Source organism: Grampus griseus, assembly GCF_964374135.1.
Source record: "Grampus griseus genome assembly, chromosome: 2".
NCBI lineage: Eukaryota > Metazoa > Chordata > Mammalia > Artiodactyla > Delphinidae > Grampus > Grampus griseus.
In genome coordinates this window covers 82,838,955-82,861,894 of record NC_139018.1, presented here as the reverse complement: position 1 = coordinate 82,861,894, position 22,940 = coordinate 82,838,955, and positions in this window count along the sequence as shown.

Here is a 22,940-nt window from a genome sequence, read left to right as displayed (position 1 = left end):
ACTTCAGCTTTTCTTCCCTATATCATTTACTTAAAGAGAAGGTTATTGGATGGTGTTTTGTTCATCTTCCACTTTACAAAGTAATCAAAAGTCCACACAATCCTTTGTTTCTATCTTCCACCGCAGACCATTTTTCCCTCATTGTTTACAGAAGGAGAGGAAAGGATTGAGCTTAAAGGATGGAGCAATCATCCCCAAGACTGGAGAACTCATCCCTGAAGGAAAATTCTTTTTCCATAATGCCTCAATTAGCTACATTTTGTGGTCTGGCCTTGCAATCTGAAACTCAGTCTATGGATGTGCTCAAAGTGAAACACTGAGAAACCGCAAACAAGTGAGCTATAGGTATTGACTAGCGAGGTATGCACATTCAGGGGCTGGAGGGAGAACTCTGTCCAGCGTTCTCCAAGGATGAAAGACAATACAGGCTAATGTGATCCCTGAGTGGGGAGTGCTCCAGCTGCAGAGGGATGAGTGGGTAGAGGATAGAGTATTCCAAAGCAACAGAGTAGAGGAGAAATTGATCCTATGGATGGTATCTGTTTACACTTTTATTTTTTCATTCTCTTTACATTTATTGAGTACCTATAGGTACTACCTGTGATACAGATATAAAGATGATTAAAGAGATAGGTTTCCTTCCTCCCTGGACAGTATTTCTGGGTGAAGATGGGGCAACAAACCAATTTTAAAAAATTAATTACAGATTGTGATAAATGTTAAGCATAAAATAAACACAGTGCTATGATGGTTAACAACAATGGTGGAGTGAAGGTAGAAACACACATAGATAGGGAGATCAGGAAAAACCTACAAGGCAAAAATGATAAGCTTCTGCCAGGAGTCATTCCAATCTCTGCTACAAAGTAGACATAGCCCCATCCCTCTGCCAGACCACAATACTGGTCCCTCCCAAAGACTGGAAGTAAGATGCCTAAAAGAATCATTCCTCCAAGGCCATGCAATCAACTCATTAGGGACATGTTAGCTAATTTTGTGGGTGCCATTGTCATGGAGTGCTTTCTCTAGCCGAGAAAAGGCAACTTCCTACTTCTTGACCTTGACCCTTCTCCTCTCTTCTGAACTGTGGCCCCTTCAATTCCCACTCACCACGGTGGAGACCGCTGTGCAGTTGTAGACATTGGGAGAGCAGCAGGAGGCTGCAGAGTGTGTCACTTTGTCTAGTGGCCTTGTGCCCTGGGAGAAAATAAGGGGCTTAAATGACAACAGGAAGGATTCAAGTTATGAACAAAGGAAACCTTCATGGCTGCAAAGAATCACTGGGACACATGATCACTGTCAGTATATAGAGTTCCTTTACTTAATATTTCAGGCAGTGAACATTCTGGAGTCGTTCCAGTACAGTCCTAACTTGGGGGCAGGGAGCAATTCCCAGCAGACTTCAGATGTCCATTCAAGTCCTAGGAAGTTGTAATATGGAAAGTGTTTTGTTATTTTTTCCCCCTCTCCTTTCTTAATATATTATTGTGTTCAAAAGCTTTCTATTAGATATAACCAACAATGCAAAAACTGTGTATATTTGGAATTCCTTCCAATAGAATTTTCTTGGACAAACTATTTAATTGCATGAGCTTTTCCAGATGTGAGATTCATTCTGTGAAAAATAACAAAGAATTTGGGAATTAAATAACTTATTCTGCCTTTGTTATTTTTTCTGCAAGGTGTATATCAAGACAGAATTTTGAGGTTAACTGTCAGAATTCGTTAGAGAATGCCCTCTCAGAATTGTTTTGCTTAATGGAAATCAAAATTCTTAAGGATAAAGAAACCAGCTGTTTTACATTTCTGACAAGATTGGGGTTAAATATTTAAGATGTCTTAAATAGTTATTGAGTCAGTAAAAATAAGGTAAACAGCTCTCTTAGAAGTAAATTGTATATACAAAGCTACAGTAATCGAGACAGTATGGTACTGGCACAAAAATAGAAATATAGATCAATGGAATAGGATAGAAAGCCCAGAGATAAACCCATGCACATATGGTCACCTTACCTTTGATAAAGGAGGCAAGAATATACAGTGGAGAAAAGATAGCCTCTTCAGTAAGTGGTGCTGGGAAAATTGGACAGCTACATGTAAAAGAATGAAATTAGAACACTCCCTAACAACATACACAAAAATAAACTCAAAATGGATTAAAGACCTAAATGTAAGGCCAGACACTAGGAAAACGTAGAACACTCTGTGACATAAATCACAGCAAGACCCTTTTTGACCCACCTCTTAGAGAAATGGAAATAAAAACAAAAATAAACAAATGGGACCTAATGAAACTTCAAAGCTTTTGCACAGCAAAGGAAACCATAAACAAGACAAAAAGACAACCCTCAGAGTGGGAGAAAATATTTGCAAATGAAGCAATTGACAAAGGATTAATCTCCAAAATATACAAGCAGCTCATGCAGCTCAATATCAAAGAAACAAACAACCCAATCTGAAAAAGGGGAAAAGACCTAAATAGACATTTCTCCAAAGAAGATATACAGATTGCCAACAAACACATGAAAGGATGCTCAACATCATCAATAATTAGAAAAATGCAAATCAAAACCACAATGAGGTATCACCTCACACCAGTCAGAATGGCCATCATCAAAAAATCTACAAAAAATAAATGCTGGAGAGGGTGTGGAGAAAAGGGAACCCTCTTGCACTGTTGGTGGGAATGTAAATTGATACAGCCACTATGGAGAACAGTATGGAGGTTCCTTAAAAAACTAAAAATAGAACTACCATACGACCCAGCAATCCCACTACTGGGCATATACCCTGAGAAAACCATAATTCAAAAAGAGTCATGTACCACAATGTTCACTGCAGCACTATTTACAATAGCCAGAACATGGAAGCCACCTAAGTGTCCATCAATAGATGAATGGATAAAGAAGATGTGGCACATATATACAATGGAATATTACTCAGCCATAAAAAGAAACAAAACTGAGTTATTTGTAGTGAGGTGGACGGACCTAGAGTCTGTCATACAGAGTAAAGTAAGTCAAAGAGAGAAAAACAAATACCGTATGCTAACACATATGTATGGAATCTAAAAAAAAGAGATGGTTCTGAAGAACCTAGGGGCAGGACAGGAATAAAGACACAGACGTAGAGAATGGACTTGAGGACATGGGGAGGGAGAAGGGTAAGCTGGGACTAAGTGAGAGAGTAGCATTGACATATATACACTACCAAATGTAAAACAGATAGCTAGTGGGAAACAGCTGCATAGCACAGGGAGATCAGCTTGGTGCTTTGTGACCACCTAGAGGGGTGGGATAGGGAGGGTGGGATAGGGAGGGTGGGAGGGAGACGCAGGAGGGAGGGGATATGGGGATAAACGTATGCATGTAACTGATTCACTTTGTTATACAGCAGAAACTAACAAAACATTGTAAAGAAATTATACTCCAATAAAGATGTTAAAAAAATGTAAATAGTATATTATCCCCAAAGCTATAATATGTAGTAAACACTTTAAAGTAAATGATAGATCTTCAGTTTAAAAAGATTTTGACTATTATCAATTTTCCTTAGAGACCTGTCTGTTTTATCAAAAATTCTGCTCCAGACAAATTTTACGGTATACTACTGACTTGCTTGAACTTTTTTGGCCTGATGTGATGCTAATACTATTAAATTCAGATTTGAAATATTGACATTTTCCTGACCTAAGCCATGATAATCCTTATTGACCATTCCAAAGAAAAGAGTATTTGGAGCTCTTTCCGTGTGAATTATCCACCCACCTGCTCTAAGCTGTTCCTCTCTGTACTGAGGCTTCTCTTCTCCTTTACCAAGGGCATCTGCTTCCCTTGGATTTTACCTGGAGGCTTTATACTACAATTGGAATTGGTAGCCTATTCAAGCAACACCTCCTTTACAAGAATGCCCAGGTCTTGGGACAAAGGCTTAGTCTCCTGTCTCCCAGGGAGAGGATGAATTCATTCTGTGTCATTCCTTAGAACCATGAACAGACGATCAGCCTGGAGCTGATGCTTTATGGCCGGCTGCTTCCTTCACTCTGGGTTCTGAGAAATATCGGAGAGGTAGAGAAAACATGTGGTCTGCACATACTCCACGAGGAACACTATTTAGCCAGGGCTGTGATCATGGTTCTAAAAATTTACATTTGCCTGGTGTGGGGATCCAAGTCCTGGCAGAAATCCCGAAGCACCAGCGTAGAGACTATAGGTATAAAATACCCTGATCCACTTTTATACTTTCTCCAGTGTGTTTGCTTGGAGACCTGTATCTGGATATCATGCTCCTGTCCATTGTAATAAGAAATAGAAAAAAGAAGGAGAAGTGGTATCCTTGGTAAAATGGTTAAAAATAAATGCAAGTTCTCTGAATAGAAGAAAAGATGTCTGCAATCTGGAGTTTGAGATTTAGGTAGAACTGCTGTATTGGAGCTACCACATGGAAGATATATTCCTGTACCTGCAACCATGTCTTTCTATAGTTTCCTGAGTTTTCTAGTCCCATGAAGGTAAACGTGTCGGCATGTAGTTTAACTGAGGAAAAATGAAAACATTTTTGAGCCATGTTTTTTTTTTTACATTTAAAAATAAAATAACTTTATTCAATTCTGTGAAAAAATGAATATTCTTATAATTTAGATTACTAACTCAATGAATGTGAGAACTTGAATGAGAAAACATTTATTGCTCTTTATTTACAAAATATTAACATTTGGGCAGCTTTAGAAAGAAGTGGTGTAGAGGCAGATTTCTCATCCTTCCTCCTTGTGGCTGGGAGAAGTGCAAACAGCTACGTGTGTTCAGGTCGCTCGTTGCCATACTAGCCTTTTCTCCTGTTTCTTTGGTTTACTCCTTTCCTCTCCTGCTCAAGGAGGACTTATAGTCAGACCATTCACTTCACCTCTCAGGGCCTCAGTTTCCTCCTCAAAAAAAATTCTTGAGTCCCTTCCATCCGTAACGTTTAGTGCTTCTATAGTTTATGAGGAAAATCCAAGCCATAATGGCCATCATTAGGGCGAGCTGCCTCAACTGGTGTTTACTGAGTGCTTCTTTGGACCCAAGCAAAGCCCATCTAATTGGGCAAAGAGGGATTAACTGAGGGAAAGTCAGAGAAGAGAGGCTGCCAAAGACCTGGCCAAAGTTAAGGCTAGGACTGTGATGGCAGCCTAACCTTGTCCAGACTCATCAGACTGCCTAGAAGGCAAGCAGACTCACATCCTCCTCCCTGTGCCTGCCTCCCCTGACCCCAGTCCACAGCTTGCCTTGATGATGGTACTGAGATAATTAAGGAGAAACGATATTTTAAATGTCCAGCGGTTTGTCGAGACTTTACATATCCATGAATGAGGTAACCTCGATTATTTTTTTACATCTTGAGATGGCAGAAGATGACCAGTGAAATGTTTAAGTGTAGTGCGAGGAAGTGAAGAGAGATCTTTTAATGCTGGAAATGAAGAGAGAGAGCCCTGAAGGAGGAAGTAAAAGGAGATTGTAGTTTGGGACTATGGATAAAGTTACATTTTAGGATACGACTCAATTACGGTGAGAAATTCAAATTGATTACTTAAGACGCATGTAAAACGGATGGTTGTAGTACAGTACATGTGTCCAGCCAGCATCCCTTGAAACATTACCACCTGCTGTTTTTTTGCTAGACTCTTGGAAATTAACGACAAAAATCTCTGCCCTAAAGGAATCCCAAGTAGTGGAGGAGACACATGAGCAACTGAAGTGACAAGGTAGCATGAGAGGCTAACATGAAATGCTATGGGACTAGAAGGTTGATACCCAGCTCTGACTGAGTGTTACAGCACACAGGTCTACCAGAAAATAAGAGAGGGCATTCCAGGCAGGGAGAATAGCATGTGGAAAGAAGGAGGCAGGGGATGTTTAAGAAGGCATTCAAGATACTGCAGGCATATCCATGCTTCTTAAATCTATGATATATGTGAGTAAGTGAAGGGATATGCAGTTACAGAGGATGACAAGGTGTTGGTTTGGGAGCCAGGCTCCTGAACTGGGTTGTTTCTGAAATGGTTGGGGTTTTATGGTTTGATGTTTCTTAGGATGATCACACTGACTCACAAGGTGCTGGTTTGACTAAATAACTTGACTTTCTGGGATGTATCCATTGTAATGAGCAGCTCACAGGGTTGCAGCTGTGCTGAGAAATAGGTGAAGGCAAGTACCCGAGAGCCTAACATTAATCCTTCATCTCTGCACACCTATAACCTCAAACAACCTCAAACATAAGGGAAATAAGATGATTCTGAAAAAATGATGATAGGAAGTGCTCCTCTCTCCATCAGGACAGCATGCTTATGCTTTGTCATTGAAAATCCACTAGGGTTGCATGACCGAAGCATAGTTTCTAAGCCCTTATGCCATTGAAATAGAAAAATACTTCTTCCTTTCCTTTCTTTGTAACTGGATAAATAGGATGACCTTGTAACACTCACACAATAGGCATAACTCATAGAAGCCCACCCAGGGTGAGCAACTGAGAGCCAAGCTCTTGCCCCAACATGAATTGGAGAAATCACATGAGTCAACATGGCTTGTGCCTGCCTGGTTGGCAGAGTCATGCTCAGATGGCCTTCCACATGCTCTGCTTGTTGGCAAGTTCAAAAAGGCTTGGGATGAATCAGTTATTTTTCACTATAGCTTTCAGCGTGGGCTGGGCAATTCCTTTGAAAAACCTAGGTCTGACTTTTTCCGCATGTCAGCCTGATAAGGTGTTAGTTGCGAACTTGGAGACTTCCCTGCTCATTCAGAGTTAACATGTGCTATGAACTGAATCACTAGAGGAGAAAATCATCCTGAATAGTATTGTCGTTTGAAGTATTACTTATTCAGTTAATGAGGGGAAGACCTGCCTCACCCCTTTACACTCCCGTTTAGCTTTGATTATCTGAAAAGCTGTTTAGCAAAATGACACTTTACAAACTTTTCTAAAATTACTTCCTCTCTGTCGTTGGCTGGTCTTGGTTGCTGAGAGAGTCACTAAATGGATCATTTAGTGACAACCACCACATACTTAGGATAAATGACTCCTTTCTTTACTAGCACTATGTAGGTAGCCTTTGCAGTGACCAGAACTGATGAGTCACAAGAATGCTTTAAAAGACAAAATTCATTTGACTTGCGATCATTTCTTTTAGAGATGGCACACTGCTCTTGAAGTAGTGAAAACATGCAAAGGTGGGCTTTTAAAAACAGTGAAATCATGAATTGGTTTAGGCTGTGGGCTGAGCCCCTTATTTCACTGTAAGCAAACCACTAGGTCTCTAAGTTAACTTCTATTTTAGTGGTACTCAGTATTTTGTTCACAAACCCCTGGATGTCCCAAGCTGCTTCTGCGTGGTTCAGGAGGTCAAAACTCTTTTTATAATCATATTTACATATTATTTTCCTTGTTGACTCTGTGGACTTTTCTACTGACAGTGTGAAAGCAAGGATGTGGGTAAAACTGCTGGCGCCCAAGCAGAAATTAAGACGGTGATACCGAACCATGTTAGCAGTCATTGTATTCTTAACCACTGCAGGCTTGCGGTAGAAAATAATTCTGTTTCACACAAAGTTGTTCTAATGCAGCAGGAAGAATTATTAATTTTATTGTCTTGATCTTTGAGTACTTTTCTTTTTTTACTACCTATGTGACAAAATGAGAAGTAACACGTAAAGCACTTCTGTTGCATATTGAAGTATGGTGGTTGTCTGAAAAAGAAAGCATGTGGTGCATTTATTTGAGTTCAAGCTAAATTAGACGTGTTTTTAATGCAACACCATTTTTATTGAAAGAATGACAAGTTATAGCCATTCAGACTTGGGTATTCGGCAGACATTTTCTTGAAATTAATAAAGTCAGTGTCACTTCAAGAAAAACAACTGTGGAATTTGTTGCCAGTGATAGAATCTAAGCATTCAGGTAAAATTAAATTTTTGAAAATTTATACTTGTCACCAGGAGCTTGGCAGCTTCTCAATATTAAAAGTCTTTCTTGATAAGATTAGTGGTGATGTTAATTTTTTCCTTTTTAAAAAACGTATTATTTTATTGAGATATAGTCGATGTACAATATTATGTAAGTTTTAGGTGTACAACATAGTGATTCACAACTTTTAAAGGTTGTATTCCATTTATAGTTATTGTATGAATGTGATTTTTTTGATAGGGTATAATAAAATGTGTCAAAATTTGGAAAACCTACACAACTCAGTGAAAGGTTATTTTCCAAACGACCAATGCATTGTGTTACTCAATCATGCAGGAGTAAAAGTTCCATTCAAAGTGCAAAAGAGACTGATGAATTTTAGTGCTTCAGAGCACACAAGTTTCATTGATATGGTCTTACATTCCACATTGCAACTGATCTTTAAGAAACTGCTACTTTTTTCAAGTTAATATATAGTGTCATGATTATCTGAAAAAGGCATCAAAACACTCCTTTTTCCAACTACATATCTGCATAAGGCAGGATTTTATTCATAGGTTTCAACCAAAATAACACAACAGATTAAATGCAGATGAACTGTTAAATAGAGTAAATACCAGATTACACTGATATGAGAACCAGCTGTCTTCTACGAGAATTTTTCTTTTAGAAAATAGTTATTTTCACAAAATATGTTAAGTATGTTAATTAGTTTATTATTGTTATTTTAAAATATATTAAGAAATATTTTTAAAAATTTAAGTTTTAGTTTCTAGTATGGTAAATATTCACAGATGTAACCCACATAAACAAAAGTTCTTTGAAGTTCTTAATAATTTTTCAGATTGTAAAGGGTCCCAAGTCCAAAAAATTTGAGGAGCATCGTTTTATTTTAAAAACCAGTTAGAACTAAATTCTACCACAACTATTATCATCAACCTGATAGGAATAACTTGTATTGAGCTGAAATCAGAGGCCCTCTATTGATTGATCATGTTGTATGTAACTGATTTTTTCCAGCTGGTTATGTGACATCTGTTCATTGGAATGTGCAGAATAATCATTTGGGAGACAATTATTGGAAGTAGGGAATAACAAAAAACTCTGATTGCACTTACTTAAAACAGACATCTAAACATAGTTTAAGGCATCTTTGAAACAACTTTCTTAAATTATACAATGAATAACTAGAACTTTGCTGTGGAAGTACAAATAGTTACTAATTTGATATTAAAAATTTTAAAGACAGAAGGTATGTTCTTGATTCAACCCTCATTCTGCATTTCTGATGCTTAATTTCTCTGCTTAATCAGATTCTCTCCACATTGACAGAGAAATGCTGGTCTAAATACCTCAGCATGCATTCAAGGACCTTTGCAACCAAGACACAACCCTCACCAGCCTTATTTGCTGCTTTTCTTCTCTCCCTCATCCATCTCCCATCACTCACACGCTGGCCATGCTAAACTCTCTCTGAACACACCCTTCCCTCGCATGTCCTGTGACTTTTGATTTCCCTGTTTCCTCTCCTGGAATGCTTTTATTCCTCCTTTCCTCCATCCAACGAATTCTCACTCATTCCTGAAACATCAAGGTTATATCAACTTCCAATGAGAAGCCATTTTTCAACTCATTCATTCAGTCAGTCTACTCAACACATGGGAGCTGCTAGGCAATGGTGAACGGAATCACACATAGTCCATATTTTCATGTGACATATATATAATCACACAGATGAAAAATGGCAATTGTGATGCCATTTTAGGAGAGATTCAGGATGCTGTGAGAGCCTGTAATGAAAAGATTTGTCCTGGTCAGGGAGGTCAGAGAAGGCCCCCCATGAGGAAGTAGCACTGAATAATGATAGGGATCAAAAGAGAAGAGGGGGGAAAAGTGCCAAACATGGGCAAAGGCTTTGTGGCAAGAGAGAGCATCTGGCTCATCGGGACTGGACAGAGAGCACTGTGGCTGGAGTGGAATGAGGAAGGGAAACCAGAGCAGAGCGCACGTGGATTTAGAGGGGAGCGAGATCCCAAGACAGACAGGACCCTGTGCGCGTGCTAATGAGCTTTGTCCTTAACCTAAGAGATTCATGAAGCCATTAAAAACGGGAGGGATGATCGAGTCTCATATCTGCAATTTGGAAAGATCACTGTGGCTGCTCTGTGGGACTAGACTAAACAGAGTCTGGGGTCCATGGAGGGGAATCAGCCATGAGGATGATATAATAGTCTAACAGCACAGTGATGGTGGCTGGGATTAGGAAATTGAAATTAAGTGGATGGATTTTAAGTGATGGGGAAGCAATGAAACTGAAAGGTGATGTACTGGAGGTGTGGGTAAGGGAGAGGCAGGTATCAAGGATGACACCTGGGATTCTAAATTGTGCACCCGCTTATGTTTGGAATCTAAAATATGATACAAATGGACTTATTTACAAAACAGAAACTGACTCACAGATACAGAAGACAAACTTATGGTTACCAAAGGGGAAAGGGGGGGAGGGATAAGTTAGGACTTAGAGATTAGCAGATACAAACTACTATATAAAATAGATAAACAAGGTCCTACTCTATAGCACAGGGAGCTATATGCAATATCTTGTAATGACCTATAATGGAAAAGCATATGGAAAGTATATATCTGAATCACTTTGCTGGATACCAGAAACACAACATTGTAACTCAACTATACTTCAATAAAAAAATAATAAGTAGTGAATGCTGTGGCCCTAACTTCATAGTTTTACTCCTGAACCCTCCTTTGTATGGATGTTTATCAGTTGCTATTGTTGTTGCTGTCTTGGTTGTTGATGTTGTTCTTGTTGTCAGTGTTGCCCTTACTACAGTGGAGCAGTCCACCAACGTGAGAGCCTTGATAGGAGACCGAGAACAACCTCCCAGTACAGAAAAGAGAGTAGACCAGATGTGACTTCTGCCTAACCCTGCCTTCTGCGTCTCAAACAGGGAAACTGAGCTTTGGCACTTATTTGCTTCCATACAGGACTTTGAATTTGGAGCAGGTAGAAAACAATGAGTTTAGAGTTGATTGCCTGGTAGCAGCGTTCAGTGGTGGCCATTGGAGTGACCAGCCGGGGTGGCAGTGCTGGCTAACGTGAGTAGCGGCAGTGGTGCCGGAGCAGCATTCTAATCAGGCTGTGCCTGTGGCATAAACTTTTCTATGCATCCTGCTTCTCAGCCTCTCTTGGTACCTGGCCATTTTCTGAATCTGCTTCCATGGCTTTTTGATTGAGGATAAATTGATAATAATGATGGCTAACATCTCCTGAAGGTTAAATATGAGTCAGGCAATGCCCCGATTAGTTCCCGTGGATTCAGCATTTTAATCCTTACGAGTGGTACGTACTAATGAAGCAGCCCTCGTTTGACAAATGAGAGTCTAAAACATAGAGTGGTTAAGTAACTGTTATGCAGGTCCTCCAGCTAGTAACTGATAAAGACAGAATGGAGACCTTAGAGCCTGGCTCCCAGACAGAGCCAGCTGTCTCATTAAAGATGGATTCAGCAGCTTGTAACCAAGAACCTCGACTGGTACCTTTGGTTCTGTGGTCTCTATCCCCCTGGGAGCTCCAAACATGTTAAGGACAAAGATTGGGTGCTGCTCTCAGTGCCTGGCACAGTACAAATGCAGTAGATGTTCAGAGCACGCAGCCTGGCTGCAGGAATGGTTCTCCCAAGGTTCATCTTCCTCCTTTCCCTGCAAGCATGCATATTACTTCTACTTGCCTCTACTCAGCTGTTGCATGGGACGGGGTCCCCAGCACCACACTCTGCGAAATGCTTTCTCTATTCCATGGCACTCTTTTTTTTTTTTTTTTTTCCATGGCACTCTTAACCCAGGGGTGCATGTGCCAAAGCAGGAATGAAAGGTCCTATTATATACCATGCAAGCAAGGGATCTGTGTTGAGGTTTTTGTGGGGACAGGGCAATGCTGAAAGGCAGCTGCCAACACAACAGGACAGAGTGAAACTGTGTAGTTTCAATTCCCTGAGGATGGGAACTTGTTTGTTCAGAGCAGCTGAAACAGCTAAGAAACCATGCAGTGTCCGCATTCCAGAAGAAAGCTCTGTGCACGCAGAGCCAGCAGAGAGGTAGCCCTTGAAGGTGATATGGGCCAAGCCAATTCTGCCATTGCCTGGGGACTTCCTATTGCACAGGAAGCCTTTCAGTGCCAGGTTGGCTGAGTTTGGGATGAAGTCTCTTCAAGGCTTCAGAAGCTCCTGAGGATTGAAAGGCTGGGAAGCAGGGGTCTGGGGTTACTCTGTGGCCTCTAGCTTACAAAAGTGGGACGTCCTACAGCACTGAAGTTTCATCATCAGAGAGTCAGTGTGTAGCTGCCAAGTTTCCCTGACATCCTTGAGTAACTTGTGACCTACAAGCCATTCAAACTGTCTGGAGAGTCGCATTTTTCCTGGCCTAAAATCTCTGTGCAGTCCACAGGGTCCCCTGACTTTAATGTAGAGACTCAAGGCAGTGCTGAGCTGTCCTGCAGGTTTCCTTTTGTTTGTAAGACTAAGGATGGTGTCTGAGAGGGGCCAGACACATCTGTGATCGCAGTTTTTTATTCTCTTTCACCGCCCCCCTCACTACTGTTCCTGCAGGAGGCACAGGCCTTACATTTTAGTGTCTGTGGTGCTCTCTGCTGGCAGCTGCAGTCTTTTTTGCTCCTTGGAACAGGATGCCTCTGTAATCCTGTTCAGGTCTCTCACCCTGATTCCATGTCCCACAGAAAACGACTCAGAGGGGATTTGGCCCACAGCCAGTGTCTAGACACTCCCACTCTCTGAAGCACTTCTCCTGCCTGTTTTTGTTTTTGTTTTTGTTTTTTGTGTTTTTTTTTGCGGTACGCGGGCCTCTCACTGCTGTGGCCTCTCCCGTTGCGGAGCACAGGCTCCGGGCGCGCAGGCTCAGCGGCCATGGCTCACGGGCCCAGCCGCTCCGCGGCATGTAGGATCCTCCTGGACCGGGGCACGAACCCGTGTCCCCTGCATCGGCAGGCGGACTCTCAACCACTGCGCCACCAGGGAAGCCCCTCCTGCCTGTTTAAGAGTCAATTACCCTCTAAATTCAATCATGATGGAAACTAACCCCTCATGTGCTCCTCCCAGTAGCTTACTCCCTGGGGTGGTAATTCTCTCTCAACTGGGCCATAGCTGCAGCTCCTGTTTTACAGGAAGGCAAGTCAGTCTTATGATTCTCTGTTTTGTTGTTGTTTGTTTTTCCAAATGGTAGAGCCAGGTGTGGGGGTACCAGCCAGCCAGCAGGGGAAGTGCCAAGGATTGCCTTGATGGAAAGGGGAGAGGGCAGGTCTTGGCGCTTTTCCTCTGTAACTTTCATCCTCAAACAGTCCCACCCTAAGTAGATATTAAATCTAGGTGAAAACAGGGGGGTTACTGTGCAAGTGTGCTCTAAGACCTCACCCCTGGCCCCACCTTCCCTACCACCCAGCCTCTTGATGCAGAAACTCATGGTGCTGCCACCGCCACTGACATCAGAACGCATTTCAGAAAGTCAGAATCTGTACCATCACTCATTTTCCACGAAGTGACTTTGCTGACGCCTGTCAGCCCCATGTTGCCCCCAGAATGGCTATCCTTCCTTAATTTCTATCCCCAAAATGAGAAATGATACAACAGTATCAGGAAGCCATAGATAACTTTCTGTGAGCAAAGAAGTGATATATTGGAAAGGCTGAGAACATGTTACTCCAAAAGAAAATGTATTCATGGACTTATCTTTTAATTAAAGTTTCGAGACAGTGATGTGAGAAAAGCAAGGTACAGAATACTATTTAAAAATAAAAAAGAGGGAGAGAAAGTGTATATGTGGGTGCATATATGTGTATATCTTGCGTATGAATAAAATATCTGGAAGGATACAGAAAACTAATAAAACCAATAATAGTAAACACTTATTGGTACCTATTCGGTGACCAGAACTATTCTAAACATGTTACAGAAATTAATTCATTTAATCCTCATAAAAAGTCTATGGAAGAGCTATCATTATTATGCCCGTTTTTCATACAAGAAGTAAGGCATAGAAAGATTAGTAGTTTGCCCAAAGTTACTTGTCTAGAGAGGGCAGAGCCACAGTAGACTGAAGCTGTCTGTTGGCTGCCTCTGCTTGGCTCAAGGACAATGAAGGGGAGACGTTCAGGTTTATGCTTCTCTGTACCTTTCGGTTTTTATAAATATATAAATGTAATATCTATTAAATGCATAAAAGACTAAAATTAGTTTAATAATAAAATCATTTTAAAAATATAAAATTAAGAATTAATTAATTAAAAAAACTATCCTAACTTAGAGAGTCAGTAAGAGCATGGTAGTTAATTGCACAGACTCTGGACCAGACCACCTGAGTTCAAATTCTGCTTCTGTCACCAAACTTGGACAAATTTGTATCCACTCAGTGTCTCTGAGGGTTATATTTTGAGGATTAAATAAATTAGTATGTGTAAAGTTCCTAGAAAAGTGTTTGACACATGCTAAGTGCTATATATTAGCTATCATCATCTAAAATTTGAGAACTAAACTCATTCAACAGTCAATGAATATTGACCATTTACTATATACTAGGTACTGTTTTAGGCTCTGGAGATACAGCAGTGAACAGAACAACAAAAATCCTTGCTTTCATGGAGCTCTTAAATCTTCAGAGACCTAGAGAGAGTATTATTTGGATAAAAAAAATAAAGAGGTCTAATAAAGTAGGAGAATAGTGTATGAAAAAGGACATAGGATAAATACTATGCATTCAAATCAGTAGAGTCCTGTGACACATTAACTCTCAGCCAACAAATGAGATTCATTATTCTTAGAATTTATATAAATCCCAAAGTAACTATAATTTTCTATAACATTTATTTATTTATAACATCTACCTTATCTACTTCATAAGGGAATTTAAAGTAGAATATAACCAGAAAATCCACTTTTAAAAAGCAAAAGATCACTCATATTGTCTACTTCGGAACTAGAGAAGATTCTGAAAACATTCTGGTAGTTACTGAAATGGCCTTGTGAAAACTAATCTTTTCAGACTAATTCCATTTCTTTCTTTCTGTGTTACTCAATGATCAAGAAAACATTTTAATTTTACTGTAACTCAAAACTATGTCAAGAGATTTTCAATGACCTGGCAGAACAAATAGAGACACACATTCATTAATTTCATAGCTGGTGTTCTCTTGGGCATGGTTTTTAAGCCTTGGAAAATGGGAATAAACTTCAAAGAGAAATTGAAAACATCAGGTTCTAAAGGAAAGGGCTGTGGAAGACAATATCCCTCATCCCTCGGTGGAGGAATCAGATGTCCTGGGCACAGGATGGCTTCTTGCTGCCTTGGGTGGTGCAGCTTTCACCCAGCCCCCAAAGCCTTTCTCAGGCTCCTTGGTCTCTCAGATAATCTGCTTCATTGGATACCCAACAGGAGCCGTTGTTAAGTAGTTAGTACTTTGTTAGCTCTTACTTACACTTATGTGGCATCTTTCCCAGGCAGGAGTAGGTGATTTTACCCATAGTGTATGAAGAACATCACTAACTAAAGCTCTTTTTCCTGCTGCACTTGGCCTGGCTGAGCTCATCTGCGTAGCAAGTTCAAGGTAGAACATAATGAAGATGTATATGCTGGGTGCATGCTAATTTTTATTCTGCTTTAAGAATAGTTCTGAACATTCATTGCTTCAGTTATTGTTACCGAAAGATAAGGTGAATCTAAGTTACCTATGTAATAGACCGTATTCTCTCCATGGAAGCTCCATGAAGGCAAGAATTTTTGTCTCTTCATTGTTATATCTCCAGTATTTACAGCAGTGTTAGTACACAGTAGGGGCTTAATAAATACTCATTGAATGAATGAATCGATGAATGAATAAAATAATGATAGAACCCACAGGGTAAATGATGTTAAACTCACTTAAGAGTTGAAGATACTGAGACCTAAAGAGGTCGTTTGACCTACCCCCAGACCGCAGAACTAAAATGCATCCCCTGGTCCGTGTGACTCTGAATCCTACCCTTTTCTCTAATGCCAGATAGAATTATACCAATAACCTCTGACTTAACTTCCAGTCTAGAGGACTAGAAAGCCTACATGGGCTGTGATGCTGCACTTGGGTTCAGTTTGGTTGTGCTGTTTCTTCACAGGATTGAGAATTGTTTATCCCTCGGTTCTGCAGTGCCTAGGGGTAGCTCTTCTTTTCCCCTGTGTGTTCTCCTCACCTGCAAGCAGAGAAAATACAGGTGTCATGGAAGAGGGACAGCACTTGTGGACCAAAGCAACAGAACAGGTGCTTCTAGGAGTCCTTGAACTATATCAGCACTGCTAATGAAACATGCAGGAAAAAGGAGAATCCAGACTCCATGGAGGCAAGGATTTCTGTCTACTTTGATCACTGATGAATTCAAGCTCCTAGAATATCATCTGGCACTCAATGACTATTTGTTGAAAGGATGAGTGAATAGATGAATGGAGAGAGTGGATGAGAAAGAGGAAAAAAAGGGAGGAAAGAAGGTGGGAAAGTGGATGAGAAAGGAAAAAAGGGAGGAAAGATGGTGGGGAGAGTGGATGAGAAAGGAAAAAAGGGAGGAAAGAAGGTGGGGAGAGTGGATGAGAAAGAGGCAGTAAGGGAGGAAAGAAGGTGGGGAGAGTGCAAGAGAAAGGGAAAATTGGCTGTGTGCAAGAAGAAGGGTGTTCATCGTGGGGGTGTGTGAATCTTTCTTTTTCTTCTGTTTCCTGAAGGACGTGTATTACTGGCACAAAAGAAAAAAATTGAACTTAAAGACTAGGGACAGTTTTTGACTTGAAATTCTTCCCTTTGGTTCTAACTCATTTCCATAGCTGAAACAGCCCAGTTGAATATTCACTCCCCCTCTATGTGTCATTTTCCACAAATTGGCATGATTTGCCATGTATTGGTGAACAACAGAGAAAGGGTCATAGAAATAACTAATGGGAAGGAATAGGGAATAAGAAATCCCTTTATGTTGCTGTGATGGATGATCTTGAAGCACCCACACTGATTTGGGTATATTAGTCATTGACAGCATGACCAGTAGGAGTGTTGCTCAATTTGTACATAATATTTGCCTTAGTCCTCTTGGCTGTGTTGCTTCTGTTTCCACAGAGATTCTGTCTTATAAGCCCAGTAGACCCAAGGGAACCTCAAATGTAAAGTGCCTAGGCCAGAGGGTAGGAATTCATGGGTCACAGCCAACAGTCATTACCTTTGGGTAGAAGTCATCGACATGCTTTAGCTTCTGCTTGGCCAAGATCCTATCACACAGCAGTGAGTTGCTTTTTCCAGCTGTGATAACCAGAACAGTTTTTCCATGCTACCAAGTTAAGGAACAGAGATCTTAAGAAAAACAAGTCAGGTAACATGACCAGGAGGTAACCTCTGAGCCAGCAGGGGAGATGCTCTGGGCTCTGGTCCCAACTCTGATCTGGACTCCATGTGATTCCAACAAAGGCTTTTTACCTCTTACCTGGAAATAAGTGTGTTTGTTGGAAGAGAGGAAGGATACATGAAGAACATGCAAAAGACTTATAAATTATTCACTCAATAATGAAGACCGCAATTCATTTGGAAACAGAGACTGAGTTCATGTCTTTTAATTTGATGTCCATAGTTATTTGTTCAGAAGACCACAGGTGATAGGACTTCCCTGGTGGCGTAGTGATTAAGAATCCGCCTGCCAATGCAGGGGACATGGGTTCGATCCCTGCTCTGGGAAGATCCCACATGCCACAGAGCATTTAAGCCCGTGCGCCACAACTATTGAGCCTGCACTCTACAGCCCGCAAGCCACAACTACTGAGCCCACATGCCACAACTATTGAAGCCTGCATGCCTAGAGCTCATGCTCTGCAACAAGAGAAGCCACCGCAATGAGAAGCCCACACACAACAAAAGAGTAGCCCTCACTTGCCGCAACTAGAGAAAGCCTGCGTGCAGCAACGAGACCCAAAACAGCCAAATAAATAAACAGATAGATAGATAAATCTATTAAAAAAAAAAAGAAAACAACAGCTGATTTGCTGAAAAGAGTCATGCTTGCTGACAACTGCTTTGCTCAGAAAAATGCCCTGTGCTCCCATTTCAAATATTGCATCAGTAAAAAAGAAAGAAAACATTTCATTGAAAATTCCCTTGCGTTTTCTACTCAGTATTGTGATTAATTTTCTTCAGAAAGAATGGGGTGTCACCAAAATTTCAAAAATATTTTCCAAATGTTCTTCATAATGCAAAGGCTAATTTTTCTGCAGATTTTATCATGAATAACGCAAGCTAACTTCCAAATGCATTTTTATGTAGTTTTGGGAGTATCTTCCTCTGCTTTTCATTACACTTTTCCAGTTTTTGCCAAACTGATTTTGAAATTAGAGAGGAAAATCCAGCTACTTCAAAATCAGTTAATGTCTGGCAATATGAGTCATGTAGGCAGGATCTGCAGTAGTTTAGGTTATAGATTGTCCCTTCATGGTGTGTTAACCATGTGTAAACTGGGTACTTGTATCTAGAACAAACATTTTAAGAAGGAAATAATGTGATTAATCTACCTTTTGTTTAAGTTTTTGAGAATCATTACTCTATCCTATTTTTCTTTTCCTCATTCCCTTCTCACCACCTGGAAGTGATTGATAATATTGTCTACTATCTGTTTTCAAGATCTTGAAATTGTAAAATTACAACTTTGTGCTTTTCTGTTTGAGCATAAATACTTCAGTAATTGATGGCATTTTGGTAGTTGTGAAAAATAACAGTCCTGTAACTAGTCTTGTCTTATTATAGTCTATCTGAGGGAATACAGTTAGAGAGTTTTGGATAATCCACAATATTTAAATTTAAATATTTAGTTATTTAATTTGTATAATTATATATTATTTATATTAATATTAAATTTAACTATTTAAATGCCTTCTCCCCAATTTATACCCAATTTATGACTTCTTCCTAATCTATAATGATGAAGAGGAAAGTTGGACTCAACCCCATGTATGTAGACATACAAAACAATTTGTAATATGTCTATATTGTGATCAGAGATTTGACTTACTTAATTTTGACCAAAATGACTAGGAAGTTATAAAAGTAGAAAGAGAAAAGTGACATCATTTCACCTCAGCTCATTGGTATCTGTGCATGTACGAATTAGGAGTGCATTTTTGTTTTGTTTTGTCTTGCTTGCCTTTTCTATATGCTGCATAATTGAGCAAGAAAGAGATTAAACCCTAGGTCTGAGTGTATCTAAGTTTCAAGTCATTTCAAATAAAATAAATTTTATTCAGTTATTTTCTTCAAATTCTTATGACAAAGCAAGTGGCCCCTGACAGTCCTATTGATGATGGGAAGACAACAAGGGAAAGAGAAGAAAACAGATGTTACAAAAGAAATTTCAAGGTCACTCAGGGAAGCTTACCTTTCCCATGTCTCACTCTCTCATTATACTTCTCAAATGGCACCTAAAATAACCAGATGATGAGCTAGGCTCAGGAATGAGCCCACTGAGTTCTCACCAAAGAAGACTTCTTAGGTCATGGACCCTGATGGGGATATTTCAAAGACTAAATCCCATCAGACTAAAGACTGCACCTTCCTATCAGCTCTGACTTTGCTACTCACATCATGGTCACTGCCACCCTTCTTGGAGAAAATATTTTATTAATTTTCAATTTGTTTTATTTTTTTATGACTAATAGAACATACCTAAAGTAAAAAAGAAATGATCAAGGATATGAGCATATAATTAATAAATGTAAAACTACAAGGGGCTACAGAATTTTTGAAAAGCCACTCATGTCTGGTTTGAAAATGACAGGTTAGTATTGGACATTTCCCCATCTCTCAGAAATCATGCAGAAGCCACAGGGGAACAAATACCTGACATGCTAATATCTTTGATTAAACTAATAGACTTTTTTTAAAAATTGAACTATAGTTGATTTACAACGTTGTGTTAGTTTCAGGTGTACAGCAAAGTGATTCAGTTTTATTTACATATGTATGTATGTATATATATGTATTTATATACATATATATGTATGTGTATATATATGTATACATAAGAATATATATATTCTTTTTCAGATTCTTTTCTCTTACAGATTATTACAAGATATTGAGTACAATTCCCTGTGCCATACAGTAGGTCCTTGTTGTTTATCTATTTTATACATAGTAGTATGTATATGTTAATCCAAAACTCCTAATTTATCCCTCCCTCACCCCATTTCCCTTTTGGTAACCGTAAATTTGTTTTCTGTGTCTGTGAGTCTATTTCTGTTTTGTAAATAAGTTCATTTGTATCATTTTTTAAAATTAGAATCCACATAGAAGTGATATCATGTGATATTTGTCTTTGTCTGGCTTACTTTATTTAGTATGGTAATCTCTGTGTCCATCCATGTTGCTGTAAATGGCATAATTTAATTCCTTTTTATGACTGAGTAATATTCCATTGTATGTATATACCACATCTTCTTTATCCATTCAAGGGATGGATAGGAACACAATGATAGTAGGAGACTTAAATACTTCACTTTCAATAATAGATGGAACAACAGATAGTAGATCAATAAGGAAATTGAACAGTACTGTAGATGACTGGACCTAATAGACATACACAAAACACTCCACCCAACAACAGCAGACTACACATTCTTCTCACGTACACATAGAATATTCTATGAAGCCATGAAAAAGCATGGAAGAAACTTAGATTTATATTTCTAAGTGAAAGAAGCCAATCTGAAAAGGCTACATACTGTATTATTTCAACTATATGACACCTTGGAAAAGGCAAAACAATGGACACAATAAAAAATCAGTGGTTGCTAGGGGTTGGGGGGGAAGATGAATAGATGGAGCACGAAAAAGCTTTTAGGGCAGTGAAACTGTTCTGTGTGATACTATAAAGGTGGATGTGTATCATTATATATTTGTCAAAATCCATAGAATGCACAGTACCAAGAGTGAACCCTAATGTGAACTGTGGACTTCGGATGGTGACGTGTCAATGTAGGTTCATTGACTGTAACAAACATACCACTCTGGTGTGCAGCGTTGGTAGTGGGGGAGGCTGTCTGGGGTAGGGGAGCAGGCAGAGATATGGTACGTGGGAACTCTTCAGTGCTTTCTGCTCAATTTTGCTGCAAATCTAAAACAGCTCTAAAAATTAAAGTAAATTAAAAATGATACATTTCTCTATAATAACATGCAAATATATCCAAAGTAGGATGTACTTGGGTATATACACATAGACATAAACAGTCTGGAAAGGTAAACTCTAAACTTTTCCTGCTATTAAAGTGGGAACATCTGGAGAATGAGTAGGGAGAGTACTTCCATCTTTTTACTTCATACATTTTTATAATTCTTGATGTTTCTATAGTATTTCTATATCACCTTTGTAATTATAAATGTAAGTCTGGAAAAAATTGAGTAACCATTGTTCAATGTAAACCACTGGAAAGTATAAATAAAAATAAATACAAGTCATCATTATTCCACTTTTCCATCCGGAAATAACCACTTTAAATACTCTGGCATATTTCTTCCCAGTGTTTTGTCTACTATGTCTGTCTGTGTGTATTTATGTGTATATGTGTACATTGAGGACATAATGTATATGCAATTTTGTATCAGTCTTTTTTTCACTTGATAGAATATTATAACATATCCTCAACACGTTCAGTATTCTGTAAAAAAACATTTTTAATAACAATGCACTATTTTATTCCTATTGATATGTTTTTATTTACTTAATCATTCCTTTATACTTGGAAATTTATGGTGTTTTGTTTGTTTGCTATCGTATCTAATTCTTAGTAGAGGAATACTGAGACAAAGAATTGAGCATTTGTAAGGCTCTTGGTTTATTTTGCCAAATTGCCTCCCTTAAAGGTACCAATTTATGCTTTCGTGAGTATTACATGAGAATGCCCATCTCAACATACCCCTTAACAAAATCTGAACATTTCTGTGGAGTTCGTCACGTATGGAAGTCATGGCTGCAAATATTTAGAAAAATGGAGGAGAAAAGAGAGGGTAGATTCTTTTCCTGTGAAGGATCTCATGGCTTCAGCCCTATTAGCGTCAAAATCGATTCCACCCTTGCTCACAGATCCTCATGATTTCCTTAAAATATTGACTCCCATGTTCCTTATAATCATCGCATTATCTTGATGATATATCTTAAATCAGAGGACATTCAAGACCCAGATATGTCATGCTAGGGTTTTGAGGTTTTGTCTTTGGATTTCTTGGAACATTTTTCTTGCCTGTCACCAAGTTTTACTTGGTATTAAGCATTAATGTTAATAATATTCCTGGTCGCATTTACTTTCGCATAAATAATAAAATAAAATTTAAAAGGTTGTCAGATGCAATCATCTCACTCCCAACTGAGTACCTGTAAATGAAGAAAAGTAACAATAACTATGACATAAAATCAGTGGGACAAGAGATGGTCCATGTCGAAACACTGGGCATAGCAAGCTAGCTTTTAGGGTTAGAGTTATATTTCTCACTTCCTGAGGTAGCTTCACAGTGACGTAAAGACCAGGGAAGCATCTGCTATAGAGAAATAAAGGAGCCTTTTGAGATCAGCCCATAAAAATCAGGCTGCCTTGTTTAGAGAGTCCAGAAGAGTTTCATGTTCGATAAAATTCCTTGTTTAGCCCCAAAGACTTGGAATCCATAAACCATTGAAATTCTCACCCTCTAAATGTGGACATGAAAATTCCACTGGGCATCTGCCCGCTCATCTCCATGGAGATGTTATGATTTACATCTGGTTACAGGCAAGCAGGGCTTTTGCATCAAGAGCTTGACCACAGTTTCACCCTTCTCCTAATCTCAATCATATTTCATGGCTGAACTCCAGGAACTTATTAATTTTGTTTTTTATTTTTCTTCTTCATCTCCCTTTTCAAATATAGGCTTTTACATACAAAAGAACTGACGTGGTCATTCAAAT